The following is a 19,998-nucleotide window of genomic DNA, read 5'->3' as shown; positions in this document are numbered from 1 at the left end:
AAAGAAACCATTTCCTCTGATGGGGGAAATCAAGAATGAGGTGACACAAAATTAGAGCTAGGCCATTTGGGAGGGAAATCAGGAAGCACTTTTTTTTCCCCACACAGAGGGTAACAGAAATCTGGATTTCTGTACCTAAAAAGATTGTGGCAGCTAAGAAATTTGAGGTTTAAGACTAAGATAAATATTTTATCGCTTATCAGGCAAATTTATCAAGGGACATAGAGCTAATAAGGTTAAATAGAGTTGAGGTACAAATTAGCCATGATGTAATGGAATGACTGAGTAGGCTCGAAAGGATGAATGTCCTACTCCTGTTCCTATAAACCACTGTAGAGGAACTATTGCATTTTCATTTGCTCCAAGTCCAGGAATTTGTCGCATGCATCACTAAGGACACAAACCAGTGTGCTTCTACTCTGTGGCAGAGCCCAATACACAGGCACTCAACAGCATTAGTGTTTTACGATCCATTTCCCTTAATAGATATCAAACAGGACTCCAGGTCCGAGTGGGAAGGGGAGAATCAGAAACGATTAGCACGCTCAATCACTACACAGCAACCTCTACTGGAACACGCATGCAGACTGAGGATCGAAATGCACTCAGCTGCGAGGTCTCAGCATCATGTTTCTTGTCAACAGTGTCTCAAGTCATACCTGAAATATGGCAATGATTCAAAAGTCATCCAAGAACCTATGCCTTGGCATGAGTTGGCAACCTTCTGAAGGAGGGAGTGCATTTTACAATCACTAAATTCAGTCTTTATTTAGAATCATCCTGTTTATAGCCTCCAGAACACCCTGTCCCAAAAAATAAAAGCATGTGTAAACTTGGTGTCTTTCACTGAGCTGCTTTCCTATGTAATATTTCTAATATTTTACCCACATGTCCACTATTCCCCTTGTAAACCTTGACAGGAGTGCTGACAACCTGTCTGACCATGGAGTATGACAACTGAGCGATGGAGTGGAAATGCGGACTAATGTCCACACCCCTTCCAAATCGAGAAGTGACAGCAGTTATTTCAGCTCAGTGCTCTTTTCAGAAGGTCCATTTCCTGTTTAAGGGGCGGGGGCTAGAAAGAGAAAAGGAGCAGACAAAAATACGAACATACCAACATACAAATTAGCAGGAGAAGGCCACTCGACCCCTCGAGCCTGCTCAGCCATTCAGTAAGTTCATGGCTGAACTGATTACTCCACATTTCCACCTACCCCCGGTGACGTTCCACCCACTTGCTTATCAAGAATCTATCTAACTCTGCCTTAAAATTGTTCAAAGTCTCTGCTTCCACTGCCTTTTGAGGAAGAGAATTCCAAAGACTCAAGTCCCTCAGAGAAAAAATTTCTCCTCATCGGTCTTAAATGGGCGACCCTTTATTTTTAAACAGTGACCCCTAGTTCTAGATTCTCCCACAAGGGGAAATATCCTTTCCACATCCACCCTGTCAAGACTCCTCAGGATCTTGTATGTTCAATCAAGTCGCCTCCGACTCTTCTAAATTCCAGCAGATACAAGCCTAGCCTGTCCAATCTTTCCTCCTAAGACAGGCCACCCATTCCAGGTATAAGTGTAGCAAACCTTCTCTGTACTGCCGCCAACACATTTACATGCTTCCTTAAATAAGGAGACCAGTTCTGTACACAGTACTCCAGATGTGGTCTTGCCAATGCCCTTTAGTGCTGAAGCATAACCTCACTAATTTTGTATTCAATTCCCCTCACAATCAACGATAACATTCTATTAGCTTTCCTAATTACATACTGTACCTGCATACTAACCTTTTGCGATTCATACACTAGGACACCCAGATCCCTCTGCATCTGAGCTCTGCAATCTTCTCACCATTTAGATAATATGCTTCTTTTCTATTCTTCCTGCCAAAGTGAACAATTTCACATTTTCCCACATTATACTCCATCTGCCAAGTCTTTGCCCACTCACTTAACCTATCTACATCCCTTTGTAACCTCCTTATGTCCTCTTCACAAGTTACTTTCCTACCTGTCTTTGTGTCATCAGCAAATTTCACAACCATACCTTCGGTCTCTTCATCGAAGTCATTTAAATAAATTGTAACAGGTTGAGGCCCCTGCACTGATCCCTGTAGCACACCACTTGTTACAACTTGCCAACCAGAAAATGACCCATTTATGCCTATTCTGTTTCCTGTCCCAGATGTGTACACATGGCTGGTACTGGGAGCCAGAGCCTAATAGTTCAAAACATCGAACCACTTGTGGTCCAACTTTCAACCAGGTGACAAACTTGGGGCACAGCCTGATGGACTGGACAAAGTCTAAAGATGGAGAGGAAGAAGTATACAAGGGGATGGTTGAGTGAGAAATATGAGAGGTGTTTAATTTTAATTGTGCGATCACCATTCCAATCAAAAATGCAAACAGTTTGTTCTTAAGTAAAAAAGAGCAGCTGAAAATTGCAAACTGATAAATCATGCAATTGTCAATTGTAAGAAATTTCCTGGACAGTTAAATTTCGACAATCTTCATAATCTGAAGTTTTTCTTTTACAGTCTGTACTGCAGCAACTGACCGAACCCAATTTAGCACTCCTAGTGACCACGGAGATCCTCTATCATCAAGATATCTACTTACACTGCTCCTGACATGGCTAAGTCCGCAGATTAGAACAAAGCACATCTAAGTTGAGACAATGCTTATTTACTCTGTCAGCACCTTTAAAGACCAGTGGGAGGAAAAGAGTAAACTTTTCTGCATCAGTACCCTTGTAGCACTCATTGACCACTTGATATTACTCTACCAGCACCAGTGGCAGACTTGTAACCACTAGCATTCAGCCTAGTGTTATACAGCTCACAATGCTTTCTTCACAACTCAAGAGTGCAGTTCAAAATTTAGCATCCAGCTGGATTATTTTCACAGTTCAAGTGGCTATTCTCACTCTCTATAATTTACTGTGAGCACCACAATTTCCTCAGGACAAATCAAGCCAAGACATAAGCCATCGTCTTCATCCCCACCTCAAACACCTTATCCTCACCAATGATTCTATCCCCTTCCCCAGGCACCCTCTCAGGCTGAACCACACCTTTCAAGATCTCACCACCTTATTGGACCCTGAGGCACAGTGTGGCTTTCGAGCAGAGATCCACCATTGACATGCTGTTCTCCCTTCGCCAGCTACAGGAGAAATGCCGTGAACAACAGATGCCCCTCTAGGTTGCTTTCATTGATTTCACCAAAGCCTTTGACCTCGCCAGCAGACGTGGTCTCTTCAGACTACTAGAAAAGATTGGATGCCCACCAAAGCTACTAAGTATCATCACCTCATTCCACGACAATATGAAAGGCACAATTCAGCATAGCGGCGCCTCATCAGACCCCTTTCCTATCCTGAGTGGCGTGAAACAGGGCTGTGTTCTCGCACCTACACTGTTCGGGATCTTCTTCTCCCTGCTGCTCTCACATGCGTTCAAGCCTTCAGAAGAAGGAATTTTCCTCCACACAAGATCAGGTGGCAGGTTGTTCAACCTTGCCCGTCTAAGAGCAAAGGCCAAAGTATGGAAAGTCCTCATCAGGGAACTCCTCTTTGCTGACGATGCTGCATTAACATCTCACACTGAAGAGTGCCTGCAGAGTCACATCGACAGGTTTGCGGCTGCCTGCACCAAATTTGGCCTAACCATCAGCCTCAAGAAAACGATCATGGGACAGGACGTCAGAAATGCCCCATCCATAAATATCAGCGACCATGCTCTGGAAGTGGTTCAAGAGTTCACCTACCTAGGCTCAACTATCACCAGTAACCTGTCTCTCAATGCAGAATTCAACAAGCGCACCCAGACTGGCCAAGAGAGTGTGGGAAAATGGCGTACTGTCACAGAACACAAAAGTAAAAGTGTATCAAGCCTGTGTCCTCAGTACCTTGCTCTACGGCAGCGAGGCCTGGACAACGCACATCAGCCAAGAGCGACGTCTCAATTCATTCCATCTTCGCTGCCTCCGGAGAATCCTTGGCATCAGGTGGCAGGACCGTATCTCCAACACAGAAGTCCTCGAGGCGGCCAACATCCCCAGCATATACACCCTACTGAGCCAGCGGCATCTGAGATGGCTTGTCCATGTGAGCCGCAAGGAAGATGGCAGGATTCCCAAGGACACATTGTACAGCGAGCTCGTCACTGGTATCAGACCCACCGGCCGCCCTTGTCTCTGCTTTAAAGACTTCTGCAAACACGACATGAAGTCCTGTGACATTGATCAGAAGTCATGGGAGTCAGTTGCCAGCGATCGCCAGAGCTGGCCGGCAACCATAAAGGCGGGGCTAAAGTGTGGCGAGTCGAAGAGACTTAGCAGTTGGCAGGAAAAAAGACAGAAGCGCAAGGAGAGAGCCAACTGTGTAACAGCCCCGACAACCAATTTTATCTGCAGCACCTGTGGAAGAGTCCGTCACTCTAGAATTGACCTTTATAGCCACTCCAGGCACTGCTTCACAAACCACTGACCACCTCCAGGCGCTTACCCATTGTCTCTCGAGACAAGGAGGCCAAAGAGATTGGACCCTCAGCTAATCTTCTGACCCCATATACTCGCCTTCACCAAGACCACCAATTTTCATCTCCATAACATAGCCTAGCCTTAATCCATCTTCTACTGAAACCCTCAACCATTCCCTTTGCTGCATCCAGACATGTCCATTTCAATGCTCTCCTGGCCAGCCCCCAACCTCCACCCTCTCTAAACATCAGCGAATTCAAAACTTTGCTACCATCGCCTATCGTGCACAAAGTCCAGCTCATTCCTCATTGCTGCCATTGCTGACCTGCATTGGCTTCCAGTCCTCAAAAGCCTTAAATTTAAAATTCTCATCCTCGTTTTTATATCTTTTCATGGCCTTGCCACATACCCTCCCGATTTCAGCATTCCGTAATCTCTCCTGTCCTACAACTCAGCGAACACATACAACTGAGAGTTCCCCAAGTCACACACCATCCTGACTTGGCACTATAATCGCTGTTCCATGAGGGTCGCTGGGTCAAAATCCTGGAACTTCCACCTTCTCAAGGGCAATTAGGGATGGGCAATAAATTCTGGCCTTACCAGCAACGTTCACATCCGACAAATGAATAAAAAGCTCTGAACTCTCCATTCCTTAGACTCTTGCCTTTTACACATCCCTCCATTCATCCAACCACCGATGAACTGGTCTTCAGCCGCCTCAGCCACACACACTTCATAATCTCCTTGCATCATGAAGTCATATAGCACAGAAACAGGCCCTTCGGCCCATCGTGCCCATGCCAGCCATCAAGCACTTATCTATTCTAATCCCATTTTCCAGCACTTGGCCCACAGCCTTGTATGCTATGGCGTTTGAAGTGCTCATCTAGATACTTATTAAATGTTGGGAGGGTTCCTGCCTCCACCACCCTTCAGCTTCCTTAAAACACTCCTGAAAAACCTACCTCATTGGTCAATCTCTACTAATATCTCCTCCTTTGGCTTCTCTTTTTAGCTTATGCTCTACAAAGCACCTCAAGACTCTTCTCTACATTAAAGGCGCTACATAAATGCAAGCTGTTGTGCATGAATCTTGCTGACAGTATAGTGGCTGCTGCTCATATTTGCCCTCCCATGAGTGGTTTTCTCAGATTATACAAGGAATTTAGCACATCTTGCCACTGACAAAAAACATGTTAATGCAACAACATGCTGTGCTCTCAGGCCATGTACACCAGACACACACCCAAGTTCAGCTCCCAGAGACAGTAGTTTTAATAGCGTGGCTTAATTTAAACCTAGCTGTCGCAACTTCCTTATGTAAAAACTATTTTTAAAGAGTGCTAATGTTGGATTATCCTACCACCCACATGCAGAATATTTTAATAAACTTTCAATCTAAACTATGGGGTTTAATGTGCTATATCATCTGAACTTTAAAGATATTCTGCTGGCTGGAAGAGAACGCCACTATTATGCTATCAATAGAAAAGTTCAACGGTCAATGGCAATAAAAATCACAACTCCAAAGCCACAAATGTTTGACAAAGATAAAATTACAAAAGCAGTTTAGTTTTGCCCAGGTGTCAACTTTTGTCTTATAACGCTGTGAGACAACTTGCAATTTTTTTTTTTACATTACAGGCGTTATATATTTATTATAGTTTATGGCTGACTTTTTTTACTGCATTTAGAATGAGTAAACTGGTGGCTAAGTGTACTCTGCCTTCACTAAAACCGTAATGAACACTCATTTTAAACTGGTTCATTTATTTTCTTTTAAAATTTCAAATGAATAGAAAAAGATGTTGAACTGCTGGTAAATGGGTCAGCTGATTGACTGCACCAATCAGAACAGAAGAGGCTCAGTGTAATTTCCTGATTTGTGATAAGCGATATCATCCAGAATGGCAGCGAGATGTCATGCTCCAGGGATGGGGATGGGCTCGACTGGGACACCTCCCATGCTCCGTGGGTGGGGACAGGGTCGACTGGGACACCTCCCATGCTTTGTGGGTGGGCACAGGGTCGACTGGGACACCTCCCATGCTTTGTGGGTGGGCACAGGGTCGACTGGGACACCTCCCATGCTCTGTGGGTGGGCACAGGGTCGACTGGGACACCTCCCATGCTCTGTGGGTGGGCACAGGGTCGACTGGGACACCTCCCATGCTCTGTGGGTGGGCACAGGGTCGACTGGGACACCTCCCATGCTCTGTGGGTGGGCACAGGGTCGACTGGGACACCTCCCATGCTTTGTGGGTGGGCACAGGGTCGACTGGGACACCTCCCATGCTTTGTGGGTGGGCACAGGGTCGACTGGGACACCTCCCATGCTTTGTGGGTGGGCACAGGGTCGACTGGGACACCTCCCATGCTTTGTGGGTGGGCACAGGGTCGACTGGGACACCTCCCATGCTTTGTGGGTGGGCACAGGGTCGACTGGGACACCTCCCATGCTTTGTTGGTGGGCACAGGGTCGACTGGGACACCTCCCATGCTTTGTGGGTGGGCACAGGGTCGACTGGGACACCTCCCATGCTTTGTGGGTGGGCACAGGGTCGACTGGGACACCTCCCATGCTCCAGGACTGGGCACAGGGTCGACTGGGACACCTCCCATGCTCCAGGACTGGGCACAGGGTCGACTGGGACACCTCCCATGCTCCAGGACTGGGCACAGGGTCGACTGGGACACCTCCCATGCTCCAGGACTGGGCACAGGGTCGGCTGGGACACCTCCCATGCTCCAGGACTGGGCACAGGGTCGGCTGGGACACCTCCCATGCTCCAGGACTGGGCACAGGGTCGGCTGGGACACCTCCCATGCTCCAGGACTGGGCACAGGGTCGGCTGGGACACCTCCCATGCTCCAGGACTGGGCACAGGGTCGGCTGGGACACCTCCCATGCTCCAGGACTGGGCACAGGGTCGACTGGGACACCTCCCATGCTCCAGGACTGGGCACAGGGTCGACTGGGACACCTCCCATGCTCCAGGACTGGGCACAGGGTCGACTGGGACACCTCCCATGCTCCAGGACTGGGCACAGGGTCGACTGGGACACCTCCCATGCTCCAGGACTGGGCACAGGGTCGACTGGGACACCTCCCATGCTCCAGGACTGGGCACAGGGTCGACTGGGACACCTCCCATGCTCCAGGACTGGGCACAGGGTCGACTGGGACACCTCCCATGCTCCAGGAGTGGGCACAGGGTCGACTGGGACACCTCCCATGCTCCAGGAGTGGGCACAGGGTCGACTGGGACACCTCCCATGCTCCAGGAGTGGGCACAGGGTCGACTGGGACACCTCCCATGCTCCAGGAGTGGGCACAGGGTCGACTGGGACACCTCCCATGCTCCAGGAGTGGGCACAGGGTCGACTGGGACACCTCCCATGCTCCAGGAGTGGGCACAGGGTCGACTGGGACACCTCCCATACTGAAAGACGATACTGGGGAATGTGCCAAATACAGCTTGAGACACCACTAACAGACTGTGTTCCCCTTCATGAATGAGCTGCACTCATTTCACATTTCCCCAAAACTTTACCAACTTTCCTGAAGACGCTGAATCTTACTCCATTGGCAGCAGCTACCCTCTAATGCATCTCCCAAATGGCCATTCTGCATGGGCAAGCTTAGACCTCAAGATTCATCACGCCATTTGGCCATGGAAGGGACATCACAGCTGATCCCAATTTATCCTCACCTGACGTCCACAGATGCACTGCATAACCGGGGTCACTGGATAGACTTCAGCAGTGGGAACACTTTCATTTTGCCCTCCTTAATCCAGGAACATCGACGAATGACAGTAAGGTTAGCTAACAGTGGATATGAACCTGGGACATGATGTTACAGTGAATTCAGTCTCCAGTCTCAGCCAACTGTAGATTGCTGAAATGCTAAAACACGCAGCTATAGGCTTTCACTCCCTGCCGAACCACCAGCTAGTTCTGAATTAACAAAGGGAAACTTTGCAGATTACTAGCACAATGTTAATGCTAAACAGGATGTACTAATTTTCCAATGTTGTATTTCAGGTTTTTGAAGCTTAGAAAGCTGACTCCCACAACAACCCATTGTGACAGCATCAAAAACACAACTCCAAAATACATAATTCCAGCAAAACTTACTTAAAATACTTCAAATGGTTTCTTACCATTTCTCTCTGGTACCCAAATCCCACTGTAAACATAACAAAATGCTTATAAACTTGTATGTGAGGATTAGAAAAACAGCTCCACACAAATTTCTCATTTTCAACCATACTGCTCCAGGGAGCTTTCCAGTCGAATGGGCACAGGGAGGTAGGTAGAACAATTATGTTGCTGAGCAGCAGCCCAGCTACTGGTGGGAAACAAGCTCCCTGCTGAAAGTCTCCCTGAGAGAACTCCTGATCTTAGCTGGGCTGGTCAGTGCAACTGGCAAGCATAGATCAAAAGCATCTTGGTTATGCAACAGAACGATATTAAAATTTAAACAAGAGTGCAGCCAAGTCACCAGTTGAGTATAGTATAAATGGCCACTATCTTGTTGCAGCATCTCTAAGTTCAAGCACCTTCTCATTTGAAATAACCATCACCAAACCATTTTACTTTACAGCAGCATGCCACATACTCATAGGTCATCAATGTGCACTGGTGTCCTGTAAAGTGCACAAAGCAAGAGCTGCAGTAAATGTCCCACAGCACCATCACAACATTGTTAGTAACACCACGAACAGGCTTCTGCTTTATACGATTCTCCTCCTCCACCGCTACCACCCCACCGACCTCAAACATCTGGATGCTAAAATAATAAGATTGTTTCTAGAATTCACTAATGAAATATTTTCTCTGATCATTCAGGGCATTCCTGGTCCAATAACCCATAGACAGTACATGCATGGATAAGCAGTCAAAGTGAAAACCCGGACTGTCATCCTTCCAAACTGGCTCAGAATTTCAATGTGGAACTAAACCATTTAGATCACAGGGTTCATGCTTGTTTGCCGATCGGTGCTAGGGAGAGATGAAGCTCAGCCCCGAGTTCCTGCTCTGCAGTTACCGAGTGCATTCTGCCAGAGTGTGCAGAATAATTGAAAAGGGGACCAGACTCGGCTGTGATAAACTCCAGAGTCAAATAGTCTGCCAACACTCAGTGCCTAGACTCTAACACCAAGACTGGCTACTGGGGTGAAGTACATCATCAGCTCTGGTGGAACAATACAGAATAGAGCAACTTACACTTGCCAAGTGCTTTCAATAGCTCACCAAATACCACAGTTCCTGCCTGGAAGCAGCCAACAGGCCAACACAAGTGAATAACAATGACTTCTCTTTGACACATTGAAGCCTGGAGAGGCTGGGGAAAGACAGGTATCAGAACCACCGAATGATGGCTATTGACACTTAGCAGATGCTGTTCCCACAGACTGCACCTACTGCTTACAGCACTCAGGAATGCATTGCTGACATTATTGGCAGAAAACCAACAAAGGAACAGAACTTTTAACTGCTGTGATGGTGACCCTAGTTCAATCTTCATTTGCCCTTCATCCAATCCACCCAGTCGAATCTACAAAGCAGCTTTCAAGTTTCTGCAGCAAATTGCTGCCCAGGAACGACATGCCAAATGCTGTCCCTCCTGAAGAAGATACCTTGTACTGGTTTTCCCCGAGCATCAAAATCCCATCAAAACCTTAGTCTAGTAATCATTTTTCTTCTAACAGCATTGATGGCAAGCGTCAGCAAATTATTTAAGCATGAAGGGCATCAAAGTATACAAAGATTTGGAGCAAGAATCCCTGGATAGCAATCAATAGCAGCAACTGTGGTTGATATTCTCCTTGTCCGTCCAGAAGACATTGCGGTCAAAAGGAATAACACCTATGGCCTGACTGCAACCACTTGACGTTACAGACAAGCAATGAAAGTTATACCATACCACAAAGCAAACTCCAAGTTTCAAGACCGTTACAATTGTTGTCAGAAGAAAAACAGTCAAAGGCTTTCAATAGACAAAAGTCACCCATAAATAACTCATTTGCTCAACCCGTCACAAAGACACTAGAACAAGTGTGAAGACTCCTGATCACACTGATTCAAACTTCATATTGAAAAGGAATAAATGGGAAGAATAAACATTTAAAAATTTAAAACATGAGAACACTAAATAATAGTTGAGCAGACATTTGCCAATATTACGGGAAACAAAAAGTTCCTGGTCCCAGGCTGCTATGCCAGCATTCTCACATCTTTTACTACAAAGTGTCTTGATCAGTGTTTCAGTAAGTACAATGGTGGGACTGTGAAATGTATGGACCATTCGTATGACATAAAACACCTGCCAAGAATGAGGCACATCAATTTTGTCATGAACATTGATTTTTAACTGTTACTGGGATGAAGAAAGGACTTGTTAAACAGATCAGCCATGGCTGGAAAATAGATTTGCATATTAACAGACAGTGATTGGAAGGACAAAAGGACCATTCCCTGATACATTCAACCCACAATTGGACCTTGATCACCAGGTATTGTGTATAAGAGGAACACCTATGGAATTCTCTACCACAGAAAGCAGTTGAGGCCAAATCATTAAATATATTCAAGGAAGAGTTAGATATAGTTCTTGGGGCTAAAGGGATCAAGGGGCACGGGGAGAAAACAGGAACAGGGTACTGAGTTTGGATGATCAGCCATGATCGTATTGAATGGCGGTGCAGGCTCAAAGGGCCAAATGGCCTACTCCTGCTCCTTTTTTTTCTATTCCAGAGACTGCTAAGGTGATACAATCCAAGATGTGGTCAGACCAATTAGTTACATGCCTAACCTGCTTGACAACCTGAATTGTACCAACAGTTTGAACTCAGAAATACTGTTTGCTTCTGGACTGAGAAGATCTCTCCCTCTCACAAGCCTCTGAATCCACTGAAGATACATGAACCCCAGGAGAGAAAAGTCTCCTACAGCGAACAAGGTTTTAGAATACTGGGCCCAACAAAAAGCAATATCTACCTACAATCAAGGACTCGACAGTGAGCTCGAAGAACGTAACAAAAACTCTTCAGATATTGCCTCAAACGTTTCCACTTTACTTCTTCTGCTCTGTTTTGTCCCTATCTGCATGTGTGTATCGCGTGTGCATGCTAGCATGGGCATGTCATGTATTATTTATATTTTTTTATTATTTATTTAGAGATACAGCACTGAAACAGGCCCTTCGGCCCACCGAGTCTGTGCAAACCATCAACCACCCATATACTAATCCTACACTAATTCCATATTCCTACCACATCCCCACCTGTCCCTATATTTCCCTACCACCTACCTATACTAGGGGCAATTTATAATGGTCAATTTACCTAAAAACCTGCAAGTCTTTGCTATGTGGGAGGAAACCGGAGCACCCGGAGGAAACCCACGCAGACACAGGGAGAAGTTGCAAACTCCACACAGGCAGTACCCAGAATTGAACCCGGGTCACTGGAGCTGTGAGGCTGCAGTGCTAACCACTGCGCCGCCCTAAGCGTGAACCGAATTAGAGTTTAAGTTTCATAAATTTCAAACTTTTCTTCTTTAAACCTATGAAAGCCTGTCTCTTTGCCTTATAATTGGAAAGCGGTGAACAAAGATTCACCAAGAGGCTAAAAACACTGTTTAAAATTAAACCCTATTACGCTAAGACCAGGTGAAGGCTGAAAGGGAACCCTAGATCTCTTTCCACCTGGTCGTAACATCACAATAAGAGATTTCATAATTTTCAACTAGAAAAAAGTATTACATAGAGTCAGAGGCATTAACGGCACAGAAGGAGGCCATTTGGCCCACTGAGTCCATGCTGGCTCTCCACAAACTTATTCAGTCAGTCCCACTTTCCCAGTCGATACCCGTAGCCCTGCAAGTTTATTTCCTTCAAGTGGCCATCCAATTTTCTTTTGAAGTTATTGATTATCTCCGCTTCCACCACCCTTGTGGGCAGCGAATTCCAGGTCATAACTCAAACTACATAACGCTAGGGTGAAGTGGTACTGGTTAAGAGCTTTCGTCACTAGCAATAGGAATGATTTGAATGCAACAAGTATACCATGTGACAATGAAGTCTACTGCCTTGTACAATTTTTCCAAAAGCATATAGACACAATACTAAAAAAGCCCCACTGCTTAACCTACACTGTTTGTTCATTAGGCTGTATTAACCAGCAAACATATGAAGAAACCGAATTGGATGGCAACAAAAACAGTCCTGTTTGGCTTCTGTGTAAAACTATCATATAATCACCTGGCTTGGCAGATGTCCTTGAAACCCTGGTAATCTAAACTATACCAACTAGTGATCAGGAAACAAATTTGAATTAGGATCGTGCTCCTCCCCACCTACATCAGAAAAGCTGAGTGGCTGCATAAAGTGATGTTTTACATTGAAAGGTCCATTTAGAGAGAATACAACTGCAGGCTGGATGAACAAGGTTACGACCAGGTGAGATGAACATCATGAACAAGTTTCTATGACACAAATAAGTCAATCCAAGGAACGTAAGCTACCAATACAGCACTTCAAAAAACAACTAAGACATTTCAACCTGATAATATGCTACATAATGAAATAAAGTCAACTACTTGGCCCGCCCAACCAATAGTCAGCTGAAGTCACCCATGAACAGCACCAAAACAAAAATACGAGATGTAGCTTTGCAAGCAGTCACAATTACCGAGCTCAGGGAACAAGTTAGTACGCAGGTACAGCAAGTAATAAAGAAGGCTAATGGAATGTTATCCTTTATTACCAGAGGAATTGAAAATAAAAGTAAGGATGTTATGCTTCAGTTATACATGGCATTGGTGAGACCATCTCTCGAATAGCGTGTGCAGTTTTGGTCTCCTTATTTAAGAAGGGATGTAAATGCATTGGAGACGGTTCAGAGGTGGTTAACTAGATTGATATAAAAACAGGAAATGCTGGAAATACTCACTCAGCAGGTCTGGCAGCATCTGTGGAGATAGCGGAGTTAATGGTTCAGGTCAGTGACCCTTCATCAGTTCTGAACTGATGAAGGGTCACTGACCTGAAACGTTAACTCTGCTTCTCTCTCCACAGATGCTGCCAGACCTGCTGAGTATTTCCAGCATTTCCTGTTTTTATTCCAGACTTCCAGCATCTTGCTTTTATTTTACGAGATTGATACCTGGAATGAGTTTTGAGGAAAGGTTGGACAGACTGGACTTGTTTTCACTGGAGTTCATAAGAGTGAGGGGAAACTTGATTGAAGCTCAGAAGATCCTGAACGGTCTTGACAAGGTAGATGTAGAAAGGATGTTTCCTCTTGTGGGTGAGTCCAGAACTAGGGGTCACCCTTTTAGGACAGAGATGAGGACAAATTTTTTCTCGGAGGGTTGTGCGACTTTGGAACTCTCTGCCTTAGAAGGTGGTGGAGATGGGGTCATTGAATATTTTTAAGGCGGAGGTAGATAGATTCTCGTTAGGCAAGGGAATCAATGGTTATCGGGGGTAGATGGAAGTGTGGAATTCTAGACATAAACAGATCAGCCATGATTTTATTGAATGGTGGAGCAGGCTCAAGGGGCCGAATGGGCTACTTCTGCTCCTAATTGATATGTTCACAGTACTGGGCTTCCTAGCTAAAGTTGTAGTTTACATTTAAATCCTACGCTGGTATAGCATTGAACTTTGTTGTCTTATACAGTTTGCATTCTAGTAAAAGTATCTATTGACCAGGAAAAGGGGTCAAAACATTCTGTGGGCGCACAGTACTGGGGAATTCCTCTTGTGGGTAGCAACTCATATTGATATGCAGGCAGCAGTAACCCACACCTGGGGTTAACAGCAAACAGTAATGAAGGAAACCACAAAACAAAAACAATGTTAAGAAAGTACTTTAAAAAAAACGGCCTTCAGATCCGTGCAGCTTACGAGTAACCGCTGAAGATTAGTAAATACACAGACAGTAAACGGCACCCACCAGCCCTTAGTCACATAGTTGGCACACAGCTAAGTTTGCTTCCACCTAGACGGGAGCCACCCCCCTGGCACCCACTTCCTACCTAGCTGGCACGTACTACACTGGCCCAATGCCCACCTATCCACCACCAATAGCCCAAGCACTGACTCAGCTCGCACATGGCACCTTGTGAGCCGGGGTTGGGCACAGGGCAGGGGGTACTGCGGCCATCACGTGCCCGGGCCGCTGCATGATGTAACTGGCTGCAGCAACAATGAGCGGCCGGCCGCGGGCTGGGGCTCGGCTTCTAGAAGCTTCAGAGCCCGCCACCCGGGGCTGCAGCCAGGTCCCGGTCGCATCTATACCAACTGCGCCATGGCGGGCGGGAGGGAGGGAGGCCGGCCGCGGGCGGGGGGAGGGGAACAGGTCCCGGCACGCCATCCCCGCGCACAAAGCGGCCGCCACGTGAAGCTCGGCCCCGGACCGCCCGCGCATTAAACAAAGCACTCACCGCACGTGAGGGAGCCCGAGCCAGTGCCGGGCCTCAGTTAAAGCAGCCACCGCTTCACACACCGCCCGCCCGCCGGCCCACTGAGAAAGGCGGAGCGGCGCTCCCTAGAAATCTTTCTCCAGGAACCCAGACTCGGCTCTCCAGCGGCCGCTCCGCCCTGTGCTCCACTTGACTGTCAGCAAGAGGTTGAGAAGAGAAGGCAGCTGGAGGCCTTCACCCGCCGCTCGGTGGGGCGTTTCTTTTTCCGTGCAACAACAGCGCAGTAAGATGGCGGCTGGGCCTGGCGCTGCTGGCTGACAGGGTGCAGCCTTTCCCCCGATAACAATGCAGCGAAAACCGCGGCGGCGCTGCACCGACACCGCCCGGCCGCAGCGGGGCAGCACAGCGCCCGGCGCACAGGCACAGCGCGCAGCTTGCTTCACCGCCGAGCACGCTGGGGATTGTAGTTCGCCAGCCATCAACCCGCACTGCGCAGCCGCAACTCCATTCCAGGCCCACCTCAAGACGACAATTCCCAGCCGGCTCTGTGCTGCTCCGCCTACCCAAACGCACCCACTCCCCCACTGAGACGCAGTACAACCATTGGCTGAGCAGCCGAATGGCGCCATTCAGGTTAGACACGCTTTGCAGGAAACAAAATTGCAACAGTTCAGAACACGGAAATGCATCTCATATGACAACGCCAGCATTTCAAACACACTCCCCGAGCCTGTTATTGTATACGCGAGTTGTGCATTGTATAAAGTTTCTATTCGAATTAGTTCATCTTGAACCTAAAGTCCATTTCGTTGATAAGTAACCGCAATCGCTTTTCATGCTAATCATAGAAAATTTACAACACAGAAGGAAGCCCTTCAGCCCATCAACAAAGTCTAATTCTTGAATCATCTCAGCTCCAGGAAATCACTGCAGGAGTTCCTCAGAATAGTATCCTGGGCCCAACCATATTCAGCTGCTTTATCAAGGACCTTCCGTCAATCGTGAGGTCAAAAGTGTGGATGTTTACTGATGATTGCGCAATGTTCAGCACCATTGGTGACTCCTCAGATACTGAAGCAGTCCGTGTAGAAATGCAACAAGACCTGGACAATATACAGGCTTGGCCTGATAAATGGCAAGTAACATTCGTTCCACACAAGTGTCAGGTAATGACCATCTCCAACAAGGGAGAATTTAACTTTCCATTGATATTCAATAGCATTATGATGACTGAATCCACCACTATCAACAGCCTGGGGGATACCATTGACCAGAAACTGAACTGGAGTAGCCATATAAATACTGTGGCTACAAGAGCAGATCAGAGACTGGGAATCCTGCAGCAATTCCCCAAAGCCTGTCCACCATCTACAAGGCACAAGTGAGGGAGTGAAACCTTCCTGTACATGGTGTGTAGTTCTACAAATCATTTTTTTTATTTATTCATGTGATGAGGGTATCACTGGCTAAGCCAGCATTTATTGCCCTGAGTCCACATGGGAGTGCCAGGATTTTGATCCAGCGACAGTGAAAGAAGAGCGATATAGTTCCACGTCAGGGCAGTGTGGGGCTTGGAGGCAAATTTGCAGGTGGTAGTGTTCCATGCATCTTGCTGCCCTTGTCCTTCAAGGTGGTACTATCGAAGGAGCCGAAGTGCGTTGCTGCTGTGCATCTTGTAGATGGTACACACTGCTGCCACTGTGCGTCAGTGGTGGAGGGAGTGAATGTTTGTAGATGGGGTGTCAATCAAGCGGGCTGGTTTGTCGAGCTTCTTGAGTGTTGTTGGAGCTGCACCCATTCAGGCAAGTGGAGAGTATTCCATCACACTCCTGACTTGTGCCTTGTAGATGGTGGTCAGGCTTTGGGGAATTAGGAGGTGAGATACTCGCCGCAGGATTCCCAGTCTCTGATCTGCTCTTGTAGCCACAGTATTTATATGGCTACTCCAGTTCAGTTTCCTGGAGCAGGCCGGTGAGTCTAACATCAGTGGTAGGGAAACTATTGGAAAAAATTCTGAGGGACAGGATTAATCTCCACTTGGAGAGGCAGGAATTAATTAGGGGTAGTCAGCACGGCTTTGTCAGGGGGAGATCGTGTCTAACTAACTTGATTGAATTTTTCGAGCAGGTGACTAGATGTGTAGATGAGGGTAAAGCAGTTAATGTAGTCTACACGGACTTCAGTAAGGCTTTTGATAAGATCCCGCATGGGAGACTGGTTAAGAAGGTAAGAGCCCATTGGACCCAGGGCAATTTGGCAAAGTGGATCCAAAATTGGCTTAGTGACAGGAGGCAGAGGGTAATGGTCAAGGGTTGTTTTTGTGAGTGAAAGCCTGTGACCAGTGGTGTACCACAGGGATCGGTGCTGGGACCCTTGCTGTTTGTACTGTACATTAATGAATTAGAAGTGAATATAGGAGGTATGATAAGTAGGTTCGCAGATGACACGAAAATTGGTGGTGTCGTAAATAGTGAGAAGGAAAGCCTTAGACTACAGGACGATATAGATGGGCTGGTAAGATGGGCGGAGCTGTGGCAAATGGAATTTAATCCTGAGAAGTGTGAGGTGATGCATTTTGGGAGGACTAACAAGGCAAGAGAATATACAATGGATGGTAGGACCCTAGGAAGTACAGAGGGACCTTGGTGTACTTGTCCATAGATCACTGAAGGCAACAGCACAGGTAGATAAGGTGGTTAGGAAGGCATATGGGATACTTGCCTTTATTAGCCGAGGCATAGAATATAAGAGCAGGAAGGTTATGATGGAGCTGTATAAAACACTAGTTAGGCCACAGCTGGAGTACTGTGTACAGTTCTGGGTACCACACTATAGGAAGGACATGATTGCCCTGGAGAGGGTGCAGAGGAGATTCACCAGGATGTTGCCTGGGCTGGAGCATTTCAGCTATGAAGAGAGACTGAAAAGGCTAGGGTTGTTTTCCTTAGAACAGAGAAGGCTGAGTGGGGACATGATTGAGGTATACAAAATTATGAGGGGCACTGATAGGTTCGATAGAAAGAGACTTTTTCCCTTAGCTGAGGGGTCAATAACCAGGGGGCATAGATTTAAGGTAAGAGGAAGGAGGTTTAGAGGGAATTTGAGGAAAAAAAATTTTCACCCAGAGGGTGGTTGGAATCTGGAACACACTGCCTGAAGGGGTGTTAGAGGCAGGAACCCTCACAACATTTAAGAAGTATTTAGATGAGCACTTGAAACACCATAGCATACAAGGCTACGGGCCAAGTGCTGGAAAATGGGATTAGAATAGTTAGCTGCTTGATGGCCGGCACAGACACGATGGGCCGAAGGGACTGTTTCTGTACTGTATAATTCTATGACTCTATGACCTGCAACAAGCACAACCATCTTACTTTGTATGACTCCAACCAGCAGAGTGTTTTCCCCCTGATTCCCATTGACTCCAGTCTTGCCAGGGCTCCTTAATGTCATACTCACTCAAATGCTGCCGTGATGTCAACGGCAGTCACTCTCACCTCACCTCACCTCTTTAGTTCAGCTCTTTTGCCCATGTTTTGACCAAGGCTGTAATGAGGTCTGGAGCTGAGTGCCCCTGGTGGACCCAAACTGAGTGTCAATGAGCAGGTTATTGCTAAGCAAGTGCCGCTTGGTGGCACGATCGACTACACCTTCCATCACTTTACCGATGATTGAGAGTAGACTGATGGGGCGGTAATTGGCTGCGTTGGATTTGTCCTGCTTTGTGTGTACAGGACATACCTGGGCAATTTTCCAAATTGCCGGGTAGATGGCAGTGTTGTAGCTGTACTAGAACAGCTTGGCTAGCGGCGCGACAGGTTCTGGAGCACAGGTCTTCAGTGCTATTGCTAGCATGTTGTCAGGGCCCATAGCCTTTGCAGTATCCAATGCCATCAGTTGTTTCTTGATATCATGTGGAATGAATCGAACTGGCACTCTCCCTTGGATTCCAAGGGCTTTTACTTTTTTGACCTGCCTACCATTTGGAACCTTGTCAAAAGCCTTGCTGAAATCCATATAGACCATATCTGCTGCACTGCCCTTATCAACCCGACCTGTCACCTCCTCAAAAAATTCAAATCAAGTTTGTCAGACATGAAAATAAAAGCAAAATACTGCAGATGCTGGAAATCTGAAATAAAAACAGAAAGTGCTGGAAATACTCAGCAGGTCTGGTCTGACCTGATGAAAGGTCACTAACCTGAAACGTTAACTCTGCTTCTTTATTTATCTATTTAGTTCTCTCCATAGATGCTGCTGGACCTGCTATTTCCTGCACTTGGTTTTTATTTCAGATTTCCAGCATTCGCATTATTTTGCTTTTATTTTAGTGTTTAATTCACTGCCACTTCTCTTCCAGGAATGCCTACCTTAAAGAAATTTTGCTGTTCTCTCTGACAAGATTTTAGTTTGTCTCTTTTACCTTGTTCACCTTCATCGCTTTCTATTTCCCTCCTGGTGTTTGATAAAGTGTCAACCAAAACTCGTTTCACAGCCACATCTTCTTCCTCAGCGACTGTCTCCAGCTCCGACTTATTCCACGCGGATTCCAACTGAAGTTCCATCCTTCATGTTTTGAATCCACCCAGGATTACAGCTATCTCCGAGAAATACAATGTTCCTCGGACTGCTGCTCTCGCCGCATCCTGAGATCCACACTCCGTGCCATGCACTGCCACATGTACACAGTCGACCTCTCTCTCCAGAAGCACCACCTCACCTTATCTTGAAGCTGTTCCACGCCACAGTTTCATTTCATCCTTCGTCTTATCTGACACATTAACAAAAAATATCTTTCTTCCTTTCAGGTGACAAGGGATGCAAGCTCCAGCAGCTGATGGGGACTAATGCTCCTTCAGATCCTTCTTCCCCTTCTCTTCCCTCTGACCCCATCCCTTCTGATCTGACCCCTTGCCGTTTATTCACTATACCCTCTGACCTTCTCCTCTGACGCTCAACGTCGTGCTCAGCATGACGTTGAGCTCTTCTTCCATCGCCTTCGCCTCTGGGCTCACTTCTTTGACCAGGAGACTTTCCCCGACCAGCAGACCCAATCACCCGCCTCCAGCATTCTCCC

General features: G+C 46.8%; 1 protein-coding gene across 2 annotated transcripts in view; it reads right to left on the bottom strand.

Moving 5' to 3' along the window:
- The window catches only part of kansl1b (KAT8 regulatory NSL complex subunit 1b), a 193,523-nt gene extending 178,246 nt beyond the window's left edge, over positions 1 to 15,277 (bottom strand). The window contains exon 1 of one of the 2 annotated variants that reach the window (XM_068013093.1): positions 14,943 to 15,277. The gene's annotated coding sequence lies outside the window, so the exon portion shown is untranslated. The remainder of the gene's footprint in view (positions 1 to 14,942) is intronic. The other variant, XM_068013092.1, reaches the window with a different exon arrangement.
- Positions 15,278 to 19,998: the final 4,721 nt, after the last annotated feature.

Source organism: Heterodontus francisci, chromosome 33, assembly GCF_036365525.1.
Source record: "Heterodontus francisci isolate sHetFra1 chromosome 33, sHetFra1.hap1, whole genome shotgun sequence".
Lineage (NCBI taxonomy): Eukaryota > Metazoa > Chordata > Chondrichthyes > Heterodontiformes > Heterodontidae > Heterodontus > Heterodontus francisci.
The sequence above is the reverse complement of the archived record's forward strand: the minus strand, read 5'-3'. Positions and strand labels throughout refer to the sequence as shown.